We start from the raw sequence: 16,286 nt of genomic DNA, 5'->3' as shown, positions 1-16,286 counted from the left end.
GCAGCATGTGCTACCTGGATCCGACACCTTTTCAAATGTGTACATTAAACCACTAATAGCACATGCTACAGCTGGACGCATCATCAATATAGACTGAAAAGCAAATATTTCACTAAAGGTAGAAGGAAAAGGGATTTTCTTGAACTCCAATAGCTACCTAGACTCCTATTAAAAATACTATTGTTCGATATTTAATATTCAGCCAATTTAGTAATCAATTGAAGACTAAGTATTCAATGTAATATTCTTCATTTACAGAATACTTTTTTTAACCACAGCTCTGACAGTGTCAAAGTACAAAAAAATTAACCAGCAGGATTCATTAGGAGAGATGGCTACTTTGCTAAAGTAGCAATAACCTTACCTTAACAGGCATTTGACACCATTTTACAGTTCTGCTCACTTTATAGCATGATACCTGGTAAATCAGGTCTTTGTTTTGAAGGTGTACAAGCAATTGCCTTCCTGAGCTCGCAAATATGCATCATTTTCAATTTTAGTTCTTTAACAACTTTCATTTCTTTTGTATGCACGAAGACCAAAAGCTACTCGTTAAATTCAAAATCTCAGAGAGTACATGGAGATTTATATTTTTTGATAGAAATTTGATGTGGCCCCTTTCTTCGTGACTGACAAATGGTGACACAAAAATATAGTTTCAGTGGCACTCGTACTAGTCCACAGCAAGCAGCAAGGAAGGCGTTAATCCAGCTTGGCATGGAGTTCACGCAGGTCTCTGACTGCTCTGCTGTTCTTCTACATGTAATTTCTCCAGGTCCTGGCAGTTTAATGAAGACAAAAAACTGCTGTCCTGGGCACCTATCCAAAAAAACCTCCAAGGTCCTAAGGTCTGGTGGACTACTTGTGCAGACCTCAGTAAAGGACTCCTCTTGGGCGTAAAATCATCCCTGCTCCTCCCCGGCAGTCTGTGGCCTGCATTCCTCGCATCTGCCCAACCTGTTGGCTCCATCTGTAGACTGTCCATCTTCAATGTATGCCTTTCAGAAGGGGTGTGCAAAAATACATGTCAAAAAGTAAGCCGATTTTGCGTTTCACGACATTTTGTCACTGAAGGAGCCACCAGACTTCAACCCAAATTAAAGCAAATGAGGGCAGCCCCTACCACCTTTCTGGCTTAATAAAACCACCTTTGAGACACAGCTCCTCAAGAGAAGACTACTGGGATGACATGGACCTTGTAACTTGCACAATACGATTGGACAACTGATCTCTGTCACACACACAGAGTCTGAAACCGCTTGTCCTAAGCGGGGCTGCAGCAAGCCGAAGCCTAACCCAGCAACATACAGGGTGTAAGGCTGGAGGGAGAGGGGACACACCCAAGATGGGACGCCAGCCCGTTGCAAGGCACCCTAAGTGGGACTTAAACCCCAGACCCACCAGAGAGCAGGATCTGGCCAAGCTCGCTGCACCATTGCATCCCCACAACTGATCATAACTTCAATTTTTCATTTTCTGCTGATGTACTTCCTCTTATATTGAAACATTTCAATAATGCAAACAAAACTAAAATGCTGGCTGGCCCAAAATCTAATTTGTATCTACGTAAGGCCCTGGATCACACAAAGAGACAGAAGGATGAATCACTGTAAAACAGCATGCCACTAGAAGCCCTGAAGTTGGTAAACAAGCCTGTGTACAGGCCCAATTAAAATAAATGCAGTACGCACAGGTCACTGTAATTGCAAATATTAGAAAACAAACATTCTCACCCCTTGTTTTTCAGTACAAATGCAACTGAAGGCCTTTTTTAAATAAATTAAAAAAAAAATCAAATGGAGACTTTAGTAAGTGTTTGAGGTCGTCATTAGCCGTGCTCATGGCTGTCACTTTGCTAGTTGGTTCTGACCCTTTAATCTCAACCAAGAGGCTGTTCCATGTAATAGGATTGGCACGTCTCTGGCAGACCGGCAAGGCTGGCAACACAGTACGACCCAAGTCTCCTCCAAAGTAATTGTTTTCCTTTATTGTCTGCAATCTCACAGCCTATTGTGCAGGTACATCATTTTCCTTGGCACTTTACAAAGTGTTCTGTCAGGTAGCAGACTTCCTTCACCAGCACTCTCAAGTTCAAAGGAACAATGAAGAAGTTGCATTTAGACACGATGATGACAACTGGCATTGAATGGAGCATAAATTAAACATGTGGTGCAGTCTTCATCTTTAAGACTGAAGGATATTCATTGACTAATGCTCTCAAGTGCATGTACAGCAGTTGGGGACAGTCAGTCAGCCACAAGAAGCGACATCCTTTCTGGATTATACAAAACCATGTTTCAGCAATGACGACCACAACTCACCCTGATAAACAGTTGTGGTAGAATCCAAATCATCCCTAGTTTCTTGTAGTGAAGGTCTATTGTGTGGTGTGCAGCTCCTTGAGTGCCAGTTTCATGAGAGATCACCAAGTTCCACCTCTCACTTCTAACCACAGATGCTATGTAAGATGGCAGCACAGAAAAAAATGATTTTGGCAACTTCCAAGCAGCTAGTTTACCACTTTCCACCATTTCTAATGACACCGGTGTCTTCTTTTCAGATTATCTCACTGTAGTGACATTTTCTGAGAAATTCAGTGTGCAAGTTTTTACTATACTGTAACCACTTCTCCCCCTGCCATGTAGAGCCCAGACTAATCAACACTCTTGTGAAACAAGTCTTGCTCTGTCTCCAAACAGATCTCTCCTTCCCTTTACAGCCATATGTATTTAATAAGCAGTGTTTGCTCTCAAACTATTGAGGCTGTCAAACTACTAACGTATCTGACCTGCAATTTATTTTCAGTTGGTATCATCAAGCAGCTAATCCATCTTAAAAAAATAATTCCAAACAAGTCAGTCTTAGCAGCATAGTGAGGAAGATCTAATTTTCACTGCTGATGATCAGATCAAAACTTTCCCATGTTTTATGCAGAGCAAGGCCTATGCCCCAGCAGTCATTCATTACAAGCTGAAATATCAATATTTTATTGGGCAACTGTGTAACATAAGGGTTTCTCAGTTTTCTCAGTTTTCAGCTGCTGTCTAGTGCCATACAAGAGCATCTGAAGAATGGAAGGCAGCAGGACGTGTTAGGAGGGAGACACCTGTGGTATCCTTAACATCCATTCACTTGTTAAACGCAAGGTTCATTTCCATGCAATGCCACCTGACAACAATATGAAAAGCAAATCAAAGAGGACAGCTTCAATTTATTAGTTGTCCAAAGGACCAGAAACAGCACAAAAAACAAAAATAACACCACAGTGACTGAAGTGTCTCCTAGCCATGTACATTATGGATAGAATACAACTAAAACTAAATCTTAAGTGATTGAAAAGATTTTGCCAGAACAGAACACGACAATGAACTAACAGTTCCAACTGAAAAAAAAGAGGACGATAAAAATAGTTTTGAGCGGCAGCACTTACAGCGAAGGATGAAGTGAAGGGCAGCACAACAGCAACACAGCAGCAGGCCTCATTCTGAAGTGCGTCTGCAAAGCTTTTGCCCTAGAAAATATGGTTTTAACCTCAAAAAAGGACAGCTCCACCGCTAATTTCCTGATTGGTCGAAAGATAATGTGAGCGGGGCAAGACACCCAACCAGAGAACCTATTCAACCACTATAATAAACTTACATTAAATAAACTATCACATTTCACACTGACACATGCCATTTTTTATTTAACACTTTTTATTAAAAAGTTGTACAATTCCACATCTTGCTCATTTGTACACTGGATGTTTCACTGAGGCAGTTTTGAATAGGTGTGTTTCAAAAAACTACGAGAGCTCAAACCCTTGAAAGACAAGACCCATCATCCTTACAGCTAAGGTCAGAGCTCCTCAGTCACCATGCTATCTGCAAACAATATTTTTATGAAAAAATATCATTCAGAAACAGAGTGCATTTTAACTTTATTCATCTCTGTGCATTAAGTCTGAGCGTACATAATGTCTTACCTCTGACCCTTTGCAAAATTTTTAAGCAATCAAAAAAAGTGGTCTTTTGCTTAATTAATGCCTCTCCAGGCTCACAGGAAAGTGCACAAAATAGTCTATTTTGAGAAAAGCTACCTCATACCCACTCAAGGCAGAAACAAACAGACTACGGGGGGGGGGGGGGGGGGGGCATTAGCATATTTATTATCTTACCTCATATGCTATATTTGCTGGCAGTCATCATAATTAGTTAGTACGTAAATGAACCAGTCTCAGACCTGTATAACAAATTTAATGGGTTTAATGATGTAGTTACAAATACTTAACATGACTGAGCATATCATTTGGCAAATGTCTTCATGGATTTTACACATTATTTTGGGGGGGGGGGGGGGGGGGGGGGGGGGGGGTGTGAAATACTTAAAATGACTTCTTATAAAAGATCTTTCTTCAAGTCTATAGTTTTCACATGCTCACTAAAATCATACCTATGGGTTTGGCTACATGTTACCTGCCAATCTTCTGAAATGTCTAATAGAGACTTCTATTCATGCATTGGTTTTCAATAATCTTCACAAACTTCAACCTCTACATTTAAGAAATTTATAAAAATCAAGGAAGGTCTGAAGACAGACATTTGGGTCGCTTAATAAGGACATGCAAAAACTTCCTCAAAACTGAGTGCTTCCAAACAGTTTGGCTTTCACCAGTGGAAACCACAAAGTTCTTCTAGATTTCAGACAGCAACTTCTGATAACCAGAAGGGAAAAAACCCTCATATAAGATGCTAAGTACCTATTTCAGCATTTTTCAATTGCATTTCTTTACGAAGGCTGCCTGAAAGAGTTATCAAAACTAATGAAAGAACATCCTCTTCTTCAGACTGTGGAATGCTCATGGAAAAATTCACCATTTCCTCCTGAATACAGTTCACCGTTATTAGAAACACAGACCTGGGTACAGCAAAAAATATTTTGTGCTGTAAGTCAACATGAACAAATATCCCTCCAATTGCAGACTGTACACAGCCCCAAGAAACTGTTACACTCATTTGAAATGCAAAGCCAAACAGAATCTTTGCTGAGGTTTCCTGAAAAACTTTCAAAATATACCATGAGGACAACTCTCATAACCTCTCAACAGTGGCTCATCACATGTCAGAAAGGTAGATCAGACACCAACAGCAGACAGATTCAAGTCAAATGGAGGAGCTGTGCCACCATTCAAATGCATTGTGCTGACACTGACAGGGCAGAAGCAGCTCCTCCTGTATGTTTAATATCCATTTTCTTTCAGACCACTCTTCAGGGATGAGATCTGGATCCGCATGCAGCAGCTCAGACTGATCTGTCTGGCTCCAGAAATTGCACCCATCACCTAAAACAAACAACTTCCGTGATGAGGTAACAATCTAAAGGGGGAGAGGAGTGAAAAGCCCCTTGACTAAGATGTAGGGAACCAGCTCACTCAAACACCCTCCTCACTGTAAAATTAAATGCGGCTAGTAAAAATCCCAGGTGGAAAAAAGACAACTGAGGGAAGGGGAAACAGAGGGGAATGAGTGAAAGGCCATACACCTGAAAGGTGCTGCCTTTGAAGGAAACTCTATAAATGAGGCAAGATGTTAACTTCATTCAGCTGTTCCCTTGCAAGAATCAGATGTTCTGCTAAGTGTTTGCTCATCAGCACCACAGCTTTTCACATCATTTGATATCCTTAAAAAAAAAAAAAAAAAAAAAAAAAAAATGTTGTGTAGCTGGTAGTGTAGTGGTCAGAGCTACTGCCTTTGGATCCAAAGCGTGCAAGTCTGAATCCCACCTCTAGCTGCAGCCTTGAGCAAGGCACTCACCCTAAATTGCACCAGTGAAATTGCCCAGCTGTAGAAATGGGTATAAAATTGTAGACAGTTTGAGTTGCTTTGGAGAAAAGCATCAGCTAAATTAACAAATGTAAGGTAATGTACATAAGGTTGTGTGCTTCTGCAACCAAGCAGACATCCAAGAACTAATCTTGTGTAGTGAAGCCATCGCAATTCTTAAACAGTGAACTACTAACAGAAATACAGGTGCCACTTAACGACGGGGTTACGTTATGTGAAACCAGTCACAGTTCGACTTTGTCGCTGAGCGAACACCATGGAGTGTACAGTACTGTCTTACATTACAGAAATTCAGGTAGAAGGAGTTCACTCTAAAATAACAGTAAAAACTACTGTACAGTAAATACATAAATGAGTAAGTTGTTCATTATCATTAGCATGCATTATGTACTATACATAAATCGTATATACTTTCATATGTCTGGCAGCACAGTTGGTTTGTTTACAAAACACGCTTAAAACATGTGAGTGATGCATCGCATTATGACCCATACGACGGCTACGTCATCGCTCTTTGATAGGAATTTTTCAGTCCATTGTATTTTTATGGGACCACCATGACAGTCATGTATGCGGTCCGTCGCTGCCCGAAACGTCGGAAAGCGGCGCATACCTTGTATTAAATTCTGCATCTATAGCTGGATACAATGGATGCTTACCTACAGCAAGTGAAGGTATGGCAAACTCATCACGCAAAGAGCAGGAGGATGGAACTGTTCCACACAGAAAAATGTAAAACAAAAGAGTGTGATTATGTCAAGTCAGCAGGTGCTTGACCTTGCAAAAAGGCATGCTCCCTTAGTGGGGGGGGACCTTGCATTTGTGCAATCCAAAGGTCAAAGCAATCTAACCGTACACAGCATGAGGGAGGCTCCGCTCTCTGCTCCTGTGCCAGCAGCAGACAAAGCTCACGCAAGTTAGAGATCATCTGTGCATCTCCAGAAACATCACCTGGAGCAGTTTCACAGCCCATACAGGAATGCAGTCGTTCTTTCAGCGACAGGGTCATCTATGTTCAAGGACTATTTCTGAGTCATATGGTTCACATTTCAGACAAAGGAAATGGACTCTTCTCAAAAAGAAGCTCTGATTCACAGTAGTACCTTACACCTAAAAAACCATCTAAACTGATTCTGGAGTAGCTATAAGGCACACAGGGCATCATCTTCCCAGAAACTTGGCCTTCTTACTTGATATAACCTCATTAGCCCTGTGTGTGTCTCCAACAAAAATGCACTCATCTAATTCCTCATGGATTACAAGCCTAGTGTTCCTCCACTGGGTTTATCTCAAAGTATTAAACAATAAACCATATGAGACTGGCATGTGACCAGCCAAACTGACAGTTCAGTGTTTTACATTTTTCTGTACCTTTTAAAATGCAACCAAGCACTATTTTCCGAAAACAGCGAGAAACGAGTGTTTGTCCAAGGGCAGTAATCTGTTGCCATTGAAAGTTTAAGATAAATCAAGCTACCAGTTAAAAAATCTTAAACCAATTATTTACTTAATCTTCTTTGAATTCAAAATTTTCTGGGCAACAGTGCCTGTGGGTGAGAAGAATTTAAAAAAATGAATTTGAAATACTTAAAACTCCATTTATCCCAGATACATTCCCATACAGTTGGACTCCTTCCTGTAGTGGCTGGAAATTAATCATCTTGTGTAAATAGGGACTCCAAGTCAACACAGAGAGCGGTGGTAATACAAAGCCCTTAGAGGGATGAAGAGTCCATTTCTAAGAGACAAGCAGGGAGTATGCTAGGCATCTCACTGAAGACATCTTTGTATCTTGAACTTCTCAACTAAACTTTAACAAAGAACAGCAACACTTCACCCAAGAAGTCCCGCCTTTCAAAACTTGGGGGGGTCTCTCTGCCTTCCAAGGTGTACCCAAGACTAGCACCCTGCACTGTGAGACTCATGGGTAGGTGAAAATAGAACCAGTAACAGCAGTTACCACATGCATGCCATAACCCCCTCTGCACATACTTACAGATACACAGTCACAAAGGAATCCAGACCAAAACGTGACGCGTGCAAACAAGTGCCAGTCAGTTCTCTCGAGCGGAGTCATCATACATACTGCAGCTGCCACGTTAGCAAAGGCACAGTATGAAAAACACATTCCTCCTTGAGGATAGATGCCATATTTATTCATCACCAGACACTTATTCATTTACTAGATGCCCTTATCTGAAAACATTTCTTCAGAAATCATGACAAATACAGAAGCTGCATTTAACATAATGAGCCATAACACACTGGTACATTACTGCACGGCTTTTACACTACAGGTTTATTCCTATCATTTTACTTTTCATTTTAAAAAGTGCCATGGCAGCATATTAACAAAATATATGCTTCTGACAGGTCACAAAACGTACAGTACATTATCAAACAACCCACAAAGGAAAAGATATAACAGCAAAATGTCACACAAGTCGCACACTTGCAAAGATAACATATTTCATCAAAAGGCTGGACAAGCTTGACACCAGCTATATTTAACAAAACCTGCAATGCCCTGAAGTGAACATCATTGTTGGACTCCCATGAGCCATAATTTAGGGACAGTCCTAAATGATAACTCACCAATGACTCAGTGTACAGAATGCAGTCATCTTTTCACCACAATCAGGGTATTGCTAAAAACCGGATAAACTACAGGGAGTTTATTCTTGAACATTATTTTATCATCAGTTGTAAGCTAACCAACATATACCACAATACTGTAATCGGTACATATGAATTTTCCTTTGGTGTCCACAAATGCTCCTGGGCACAACTTTGATATCCACAGATACCCACCCGTTACTGTAATTCATATTCAGACTATTTGAAATTCTCTGTATTTGTTTGTTAGACAGGTCACCTGTTATGGTGCATTTTTTCTTGCCAAACATCATTTTTTTAAAAAAAGTTCTCGTCTCCTGTGGCTCCATGGCAGAGAACCCGACATTTATCGCCTATCTTGGGTCAGCTTATCCTGTATTTTAGTTACCAAGTTGGCTGCTAGCTATAACAACCCGTGAATTAGGATGGAGGCTCACAACCATATCAAGAACAATACAAAAACAGCTAGTGAAACAAGAACATATCATCATCCATCCATAAAAGTCCCATAACCACAGAGCCAGTAGGATCATAAGCATCACCATATTTTACATAGGCTATACTTTAACTGCCATAGAGAACTAACTAGTAAAAAAACAGGGTTTGCAAGATAATTACTGTGTTACCTCAGATTTTAACCAGTAATTTTTTATGAAAGAATAACATCAAGGGACAGAAAATATAGCCACTGAAATTTTACCAGAGAAAGCCAAACAAATGCAAGTCAAAATCCTATGTAAGCCAAATGCAAGCATGTATTGTACTGCTTTATAGAAAAGGTATTTAAATATTAAACTTCGCTCATTCATTATCATAAACCATTTGCCCAAGTCAGGATAGTGGTGATCCTTGACCTACCCCAGAAGCAAAGCAGGAAAGGTTAGTTAAGATACAACCTACAGTATATGACGTCAGTCCATCACAGGGTAGCCACACATGCCCATCATGCCCACAAACACCAAGTCATAAACTGCAGGTGATTTCAGTTAGTAATTCGGGGAAAAGAAAAAAGCTAGCAATAAGAAAATAGCTGAATAAATATATTATTTCTGTCTACAAAAATCTAAACTGATTTGGGGGATCTGTAAAGGAGGAAAAAGTGTAATTCTTAACCTAAAACAATTATTCATTATTTTATAAATGAATAATATATAACAATTATAAATGAATATAGAGAAATTGTTTCAACAACTCATTCATTTACAAAAATCTGTAAAACTAAGATATGTAAGATAATGCAATCTGAGTGCACAGAATTTTTCATCATTGCAGTCAAGCATAAATTATAAAGAGCAAGCATATTCTGGTGACAATTTATTTAAAACTACTTTCAAAACACAAAGAATTTTTGGCACCAAGCGTTAAAAAAAACATTATCTAGTGAAAGCAACTAAAATCTTTTCTGGAGGGGGGGAGGAAAAAAAAAAAAAGACCACAACAACAAACCGTTCAATGCCCTCAACGGTCCAATGTGGCACCAAGAACCATCAGAAGAAACAGAGGCAACAGAGAGTTGACAAAGATTTGTTTGTTATTCCCTTGAAGTGCTCCTTTTGTATGGCCTACGAAGGCCCCCCCGGGGCCAACGATGACCCACTTCTGCGCAACATTATCCCTGACATGATCAAATCAGAAGTCACTGCGCTCAACGCCAGCCCCGGATCGCCCGACATCAAACAAGCTCCCATTTCAGAAAGGGCGCTGCAATAATAACAGCCCCAGTGATAGCTATCCAGACCCTCAAGATCCGGTTTCAAGGGCACCGATGCTACGCACCGCCTTATCTCTGGTCTCCTTATGGAACGTTCAACTTTGCCATCTGGTTCATCAAATGCTCTCAATTTATTCAAAGAAATTACATGGCATAGTTGTGTATCTGCAAAACTACTGGGACCAGGTAGTGATCTACTGACACATAGCTACTTCAAAAGCAAAACATTTGTGCAGATGTATGAACTACATCCCAGCTCCGACGTTTGTAATAACCCAGTATGTAAAGACCCATATGAGTTTCATGTTACTGTCCAAACAGTAACAGCTTAAAACATAGCACTTTGTGCTAAAACAGGATGCATTCTGTGTATGTAACACAATAACTTCTGCATTCAGGAATCAAACTTGCAATCTTCTGGTGCCAGCACTCGTTTCCTAAGACCAAAGCCTCCTGCTGCCCCTTCACCACTGAGTCAGCTCTGTCATGACAACTCACATCTGAATCAAGTTTCCATGCCCATCGAATGCCACTACTTTGACAGGTCTGAAACATGTGGTACTAAAATGTGTTTCAAAAATTGCTCTGCACATTTACACCGTACTTCGTCCATAATCTCAAACCCAAATTCTATCTTTGGAAGATGTGCAGCTGTTCATGTTTTCTTTTTATGGAAGAAGCAAATCTACTGAGAGCATCTTTCTCATGAAACTTGTCTTGGAACAAGCTTAAAATATCACTTGTGCTGAAGATTAAACAAAGCATGGATTTCTCATCTTTATGAAGCACAACTTTAATAAAGGTTTAAGGTACAAAATAATAAATAACTAATCTGCTTCTATGCAGATTATACATATGTGCATAATTGAAGATGCAGGCAAAAATGCCATTAAGGAGTGTTTAAATTGAGGCACTACATGAAATCAAAGACACAGGAGTAAATGAATGTCAATATTTCCATTATACATCATACTCCTTCTGCTCTTTGATAAGAAGATTAGCTAGAAGCAAATGACTCTGGAAATCAATGACTAACTTAATAAAATAAAAATTTGATTTTCAGATGTAATAGGATATACTGAGCATCAAAAAACATCTGCATTGTAAAGGACTAATTAGCAATCCATCGGCAACATTAAAACAAGGAGTTAACAATCTATCACATCCTAGGCTAAACTAATAGTAAACTGTTGTAAAACTTACAACTAATAACACCAACGGTCCCATGGACACATAAAGCCTGAGTAAAGGAGCACATTGACTGGTGGTGTCCCTTCATGTGACAATAAATCTTACCAGCTGATAACATCAATCCCTCTCTGAACAGGGTGGGGTGCAAAGGCTGGTCTCTCACCTGCCATGACAATGTTTCTGAACTGTTACTGCAATGTCATAAAATCACAGATCTACACGACCTTTGGCTCTTGAAAACACCTAATCCCGGAATCTGGCCTGATCTTTTCACTGTGAACTAAGGCTCAAACCTACCAAACCTGTGCCTGTTCACTTCTGCCATCAGTCCAACCATATTGAATAACGGTTCATCAAAATACTTAAGACTAATTTTGCTCCATTATTTTCATTATTACTGCTCTCTATTAACTCAGCGGGGGGAAAAAAGCACTCCTTGTGCGTGTCCCACACACAAGCAAAGTCATTTCCACCCACTTCCAAAGTATTGGACCACGAGACCCCAGGGCAACAATGGCATTCCTATACCCCGCACCGCCAGGTGCCAGTGGAAACCCAACTCCCGCCTCGTTGGATTATACCGCTGTTGTGCAAAATAGCACCATTGTCCCTCAGAGCCCCGAGCACCCTGCAGCCGCAGAGGGCAGTAGGACACTCGCCTGCCGTTTAAGGCATAGCAAACAGCAGATCTGGAAATGTCCCACTCCACCGAAAACATCCACACTTCTCTTCCCACCAACGTGATTCATTTCCCTCAGGCAGGCAGTAACAGCCACGACAAAATGCTGCCTAAGTCAACCGTATGATGTATTTCCATATAATCGGAGAGCAGGCATGATTGAATCAATCGCTCAAGTTGACAAAGGGCATACATACAATTCTCTACATGAACGCCGTTGAACAGTATCACTTTGCAATATAATGCACATACGAATAATAGGACTTGCTCTAGTAATGGAGCGCAGTCAATTAAACATCTATTCACGCAGCTCTCATAAAAAAGTATCTCAAACTGACAAGTTACATAAGTATCTTTTTAATTGAACAGCAGAGATCTGTAGCGCATGACTGCATTTAAAACACATTTCCAAAGTCATAAGAAATATAATCACAGAACTTGTTAAACTCATTTTCTCTGGTTACATCAGCTGTTTTCAACAGGGCATAAGTTAGCAAATAAAACCAGATATTTTCCAAACCCACAAGCCTGAATAAAAAGAAAAGGTCCGGCTAAGATGACCCGTTTCCCTTACCTCTTCTCCTTTAGAAATATGAGTAATCATGCCAGAATTTTTAAGTAAATTACATTTCCATCGTCCTTCCCGAATCCTGAGCGAAGGATCCTCTCTCTAAGTAATCTAATTGCTGACCCGTTCCCACGTCTAATGTTGTAAACTTGGTTATTATAAAGATGTTAGGAGCCCATCCACGCAGACTGAGACAGCACTGTGCCTGGGCGTTGGGAAATAATCAATGAACAGTTCTTTCCGGATTATGATTACTTTTGAAAGAGGCACAAATCGATAAAAGTGGGGGGGGGGGGGGGAGATGAGCTGGTTACGGGGAGAAAAAAGCACGGACCTGTTGATGGGTGACGGTTCGGGGATCACCAGTCAACCTACCCGCCTCCAAGGCGGCTCTTTCCCTTCTTCCGCAAGTCCAACAAACAGCACAAGCTGCACCGAAGAAGGCTCGTTTTGACTTGGAAAACGTTTCGCGGCGACGACAGGATCCACAATTACTCAGCGCGCGACGCCCAGAGCGCACCGCTCGCGAGAGCACATGTTGCGATACGCCGCACGCGCCGCCTGGCTGAGGTACATGATGATGTAGCGGGAAAAGAGAACATTGGCTGAAATGTGCCCAAACGTTTCCTTTTCGAGTTAATATACACTCTGATAAACATACGCTGTTGAGTCGGCGGTAAAAAGAAAAGTGATGTGACATGTTGCTGTGTACTAGTCTATAGTATTGCACTCACACTTTGCCACAATGATTATGATCATAAAAAGATGAGCGTTCGTTTTATACTCAGTCAGTGATCCATTTCAGCCGGAAGATCAAGATGAAGATGAGTGATCCGAACCGCGGTACCAACACCGACCCGCCGCAGTTCTTATTTTACCGCCTAGTTTGTTAAACTATGCCTAGTATGAGCGGCTGAGGACGGAGAGACAGTAACCTTCACAATTTCACTACCTTCCCGTTCCCCCGAGGTTGGAGCCAAAGCCGCGTGTTTTCCTAGGGTTTCTTATTTTCCCCCTTTCCAATTATTATTTTTTTTTTTTTTTACAGGTAATGAAAGAGTCTCATTGAGCTCGAGCGCCAGTCTACTAGCGGAACGGGCTAGAAAATCCCTCTAAACGCGTGTTTTAGAACGAGACTAAGCACAAATCTGAAGAAAAGTGGCATATGACGAGTCAGAATACCTAATAAATTGGGGTAAAATCCATCAGCGAAGGCATAAAGGCAGATGTTTGGGTAGAGGGGGGAACTCTGGAACCCCGACGGCCGCCTCTCTCTCTCTGATCTCCGGGCTCTCTCTGCGCTCGTCGACCGCCGCCGGTCCCACAGCTCAAATTCCGTCTGAAGCGCAGAAATTAATCCAAAAAAGGAGAGGCGTAAAAATCCGCGACAGCAAAAAGCGGAAGGTAAAAGGTAAAAGCAAGATAAAACCGTCGCTCATCGCGCCCAGCGGGCTCCTTTTGCGTGCTGATTGGCGGGGATAAACGGAGCAGCGGAGCGAGCGCGCGCCGTCAGGCTCCCGCTCGCCACTCTGTGCTCTGCGCCGTCCTGCTGTCCGCTGCTCGTCGCGCGACGCCCGGCGTCGGCTTCGGGCCCTCCCACTGCAGCCGGAACCCGGAAGGAGATCGCCCAGAGAGGCGCGTCACCGACGAGAGGGACGTGGACGCGCTCATCGCGAGCGAGCCCTAGTGAACTATCCTTGTATCTTGTCTTGTTTAAAAACTTTGAGCTCCGTTGCTTTGCAGCGTTTGTATATTTCCGATGTGTTAAATTGTAACATTTTTTATATTCATTACCTTTTGTCATTGTATATCACACATGATGTCCTTCACCAATAAGTTGAATAACATTTTAAAATATTTTCTAGCTCATAACACTTTTTTTTAGTTTTCAGTATCATTTATTATCTTTGTTCTGGGCCTGCTGTTCGTTTAGTACTACTAGTTTCAAGTTTGTAAGAAGATTATTTGTTTGGTCCTTCTCTTGTACTACTTTTTTCTTGTTCGAACCCTTTGCTCTATCATTTCACGTGCATTCAGTAACTTTGGCAGTTTGTCCTGTTTTGTTGCGAAGAATTTCAATCGATGTAACGAAATTTGTGTCAGTCAGTCGCCTCGTTTAATTACAGTGAAAGAACAAGTTGAATTATTTCGCATTTGCTAAGGAACCCGATCATCTTATCATATAAGTGAATTATTATTATTATTATTATTATTATTAGTATCAGAATGAGTTTTATTGGCCAGTGGACACAAGGAATTTGATGGTGGTTCTAGGCACCCCCAGTATTTACAAACAAAACAGCTGACACTAATTACAGAATAAATAGATAAATAACATATTTACAGAATATACAAATGAGAGAATTAATAGTAGTAGAAATACTAAAAAAGTAAATAAATAAGAAGTAAATAACAAAAAGTGGTGTGGCATTGACAGGAGACCTATAGGGGAGTTTATGAGAGTGATGGCCTGAGGGGAAAAAAAAACTTTTCTTGTATCTGGTTTATTATTATTAATTATTATTATTGTTGTTGTTGTTGTTGTTATAGGAATGTCATAACTGAAATAATCAGAGAATGAAAAACCTGGGAAAGAATTTCAGATATTATATTTTCTATGAGATGTACGTCACTTTGGAGAAAAGTGTCTGCTAAATGAATACATGTAAATGTAATATTCTGATCATTTCTACAGCCCACTGTTTGACATGCAGGTGTAAATCTGCCCGTTACAGCTAAATGGCAGTTCATTGAGAGGAGATGTCTGCTTTCAATGGATCGGGAATCTCTTCTAAAACAGGAAATGTGTAGAGTTTATTAATGAGGGATTTGCATGAAAGGTTATAAACTGAATATTTAATGGTTCTAGATATTTGAAATTTCTCCCCACAGCTAATTAAAATGAGGATGTAGGAATTTGTTTTGTGTAAAAAAAGCTCCTTTAACAAGCTGCAGTCAAATCTTTTCTAATCTGTTATATTGAGTGGGATGTTTTCTGTATTCCCTCGTGACGCCGCCTCCGACGTGTGACTGCTCGAGCCATTAGACTGCTAATTGAAACAGAATTAATTTACTATCGCAATAATTTCAGGTAATAGATTTGAGGATGACATGTAATCCGAGGTTGTTTTATGAGGCGATTGAAACATTTCCACCGATTTCACAAAGTTTTAATCCCCTCCAAGAAATTAGGGATAATATATAATACTCATGATAGATCCAAATGGTACCCCCCTCCTCCCCAGGTGCACACATCTGTTGTCTCAGAACTATATAGCGAGTAGAAGTACCAACATAACAGCTTTCTAACCCAGTTCAGTTGCGCATGAGTTATACCATTTACATTATTCTGACACTTTTCTCCAAAGCCATTTACAATGTTAAGCTACTTATATTTATTTACCCATTTATACAGCTGGGTAATTTTTTTCATAGGAACAATTTAGGGTAAGTACATTGCTCAAGGGTACTACAGCTGGAGGGGAGACTCAAATCTGCAGCCTTTGCGTCCAAAGGCAGCAGCTCTAACCACTACACTACCAGCTGTCCCTGGATCCTTTTCATAATACGTGTAATTTGGATTTTTGTATTATTTACATCAGCTGTACATTCAAAGTCACCGTATAAAGAGTACAGAACTGTGATTGTCTGTGTTCGAGTCCCTGCTGTGTGGCACACTGTATGTCCGTGATAAGGGGG

At 40.7% G+C, this 16,286-nt stretch overlaps 1 protein-coding gene across 3 annotated transcripts in view; it reads right to left on the bottom strand.

Moving 5' to 3' along the window:
* The window catches only part of galnt1 (UDP-N-acetyl-alpha-D-galactosamine:polypeptide N-acetylgalactosaminyltransferase 1), a 131,071-nt gene extending 116,914 nt beyond the window's left edge, over positions 1-14,157 (bottom strand). For 2 of the 3 annotated variants that reach the window (XM_029259980.1, XM_029259982.1), the window contains exon 1: positions 13,770-14,157. The gene's annotated coding sequence lies outside the window, so the exon portion shown is untranslated. Of the gene's footprint in view, positions 1-12,921; positions 12,943-13,769 lie in introns of those variants that run through there. The other variant, XM_029259981.1, reaches the window with a different exon arrangement.
* Between the last annotated feature and the right edge of the window lie 2,129 nt (positions 14,158-16,286).

The sequence above is a fragment of the Scleropages formosus genome, chromosome 18 (genome assembly GCF_900964775.1).
Source record: "Scleropages formosus chromosome 18, fSclFor1.1, whole genome shotgun sequence".
Classification (NCBI taxonomy): domain Eukaryota; kingdom Metazoa; phylum Chordata; class Actinopteri; order Osteoglossiformes; family Osteoglossidae; genus Scleropages; species Scleropages formosus.
The sequence above is the reverse complement of the archived record's forward strand: the minus strand, read 5'-3'. Positions and strand labels throughout refer to the sequence as shown.